Source organism: Entelurus aequoreus, unplaced genomic scaffold, assembly GCF_033978785.1.
Source record: "Entelurus aequoreus isolate RoL-2023_Sb unplaced genomic scaffold, RoL_Eaeq_v1.1 HiC_scaffold_50, whole genome shotgun sequence".
Lineage (NCBI taxonomy): Eukaryota > Metazoa > Chordata > Actinopteri > Syngnathiformes > Syngnathidae > Entelurus > Entelurus aequoreus.
Window position 1 is genome coordinate 322,501 of NW_026907982.1, and position 2,500 is coordinate 325,000.

Here is a 2,500-nt window from a genome sequence, read left to right on the forward strand (position 1 = left end):
TCTCTCGATTTTGTACTTAGAAAAAATCCAAATTGTTTTTTTTTTTTTTTCCGTTTTTTTTCTAAGTGTCTGATCGAGAGAAGGAAAAAGAGGTGATTTTTAGCCTCTCTCGATTTTGTACTTAGAAAAAATCCAATTTTTTTTTTTTTTCCCGTTTTTTTTCTAAGTGTCTGATCGAGAGAAGGAAAAAGAGGTGATTTTTAGCCTCTCTCGATTTTGTACTTAGAAAAAATCCAATTTTTTTTTTTTTTTTTTTCCGTTTTTTTTCTAAGTGTCTGATCGAGAGAAGGAAAAAGAGGTGATTTTTAGCCTCTCTCGATTTTGTACTTAGAAAAAAATCCGAATTTTTTTTTTTGTTTGTTTTTTTTTTTCCGTTTTTTTTCTAAGTGTCTGATCGAGAGAAGGAAAAAGAGGTGACTTTTAGCCTCTCTCGATTTTGTACTTAGAAAAAATCCAATTTTTTTTTTTTTTTTTTTCCGTTTTTTTTCTAAGTGTCTGATCGAGGAAGGAAAAAGTGGTGATTTTTAGCCTCTCTCGATTTTGTACTTAGAAAAAATCCAATTTTTTTTTTTTTTTCCCGTTTTTTTTCTAAGTGTCTGATCGAGAGAAGGAAAAAGAGGTGATTTTTAGCCTCTCTCGATTTTGTACTTAGAAAAAATCCAATTTTTTTTTTTTTTTTTCCGTTTTTTTCCTAAGTGTCTGATCGAGAGAAGGAAAAAGAGGTGATTTTTAGCCTCTCTCGATTTTGTACTTAGAAAAAATCCAAATTTTTTTTTTTTTTTTTTTCCGTTTTTTTTCTAAGTGTCTGATCGAGAGAAGGAAAAAGAGGTGATTTTTAGCCTCTCTCGATTTTGTACTTAGAAAAAAATCCAAATTTTTTTTTTTTTTTTTTTTTTTTTTTTTCCGTTTTTTTTCTAAGTGTCTGATCGAGGAAGGAAAAAGAGGTGATTTTTAGCCTCTCTCGATTTTGTACTTAGAAAAAATCCAAATTTTTTATTTTTTTTTTTCCGTTTTTTTTCTAAGTGTCTGATCGAGAGAAGGAAAAAGAGGTGATTTTTAGCCTCTCTCGATTTTGTACTTAGAAAAAAATACAATTTTTTTTTTTTTTTTTTTTTTTTCCCGTTTTTTTTCTAAGTGTCTGATCGAGAGAAGGAAAAAGAGGTGATTTTTAGCCTCTCTCGATTTCGTACTTAGAAAAAATCCAAATTTTTTATTTTTTTTTTTCCGTTTTTTTTTCTAAGTGTCTGATCGAGAGAAGGAAAAAGAGGTGATTTTTAGCCTCTCTCGATTTTGTACTTAGAAAAAAATCCAAATTTTTTTTTTTTTTTTTTTTTTTCCCGTTTTTTTTCTAAGTGTCTGATCGAGAGAAGGAAAAAGAGGTGATTTTTAGCCTCTCTCGATTTTGTACTTAGAAAAAATCCAAATTTTTTTTTTTTTTTTTCCGTTTTTTTTCTAAGTGTCTGATCGAGAGAAGGAAAAAGAGATGATTTTTAGCCTCTCTCGATTTTGTACTTAGAAAAAATCCAAATTTTTTTTAATTTTTTTTCCGTTTTTTTCTAAGTGTCTGATCGAGAGAAGGAAAAAGAGGTGATTTTTAGCCTCTCTCGATTTTGTACTTAGAAAAAATCCAAATTTTTTTTTTTTTTTTTTCCGTTTTTTTTCGAAGGGTCTGATCGAGAGAAGGAAAAAGAGGTGATTTTTAGCCTCTCTCGATTTTGTACTTAGAAAAAAATCCAAATTTTTTTTTTTTTTTTTTTTTTTTTTTCCGTTTTTTTTCTAAGTGTCTGATCGAGAGAAGGAAAAAGAGGTGATTTTTAGCCTCTCTCGATTTTGTACTTAGAAAAAAATCCAAATTTTTTTTTTTATTTTTTTTTTTCCATTTTTTTTCTAAGTGTCTGACCGAGAGAAGGAAAAAGAGGTGATTTTTAGCCTCTCTCGATTTTGTACTTAGAAAAAATCAAATTTTTTTTTTTTTTTTTCCGTTTTTTTTCGAAGTGTCTGATCGAGAGAAGGAAAAAGAGGTGATTTTTAGCCTCTCTCGATTTTGTACTTAGAAAAAAATCCAAATTTTTTTTTTTTTTTTTTTTTTTTTTCCGTTTTTTTTCTAAGTGTCTGATCGAGAGAAGGAAAAAGAGGTGATTTTTAGCCTCTCTCGATTTTGTACTTAGAAAAAAATCCAAATTTTTTTTTTTTTTTTTTTTTTTCCATTTTTTTTCTAAGTGTCTGATCGAGAGAAGGAAAAAGAGGTGATTTTTAGCCTCTCTCGATTTTGTACTTAGAAAAAATCAAACATTTTTTTTTTTTTTTCCGTTTTTTTTCGAAGTGTCTGATCGAGAGAAGGAAAAAGAGGTGATTTTAGCCTCTGTCGATTTTGTACTTAGAAAAAATCCAATTTTTTTTTTTTTTTTTTCCGTTTTTTTTCTAAGTGTCTGATCGAGAGAAGGAAAAAGAGGTGATTTTTAGCCTCTCTCGATTTTGTACTTAGAAAAAATCCAAATTT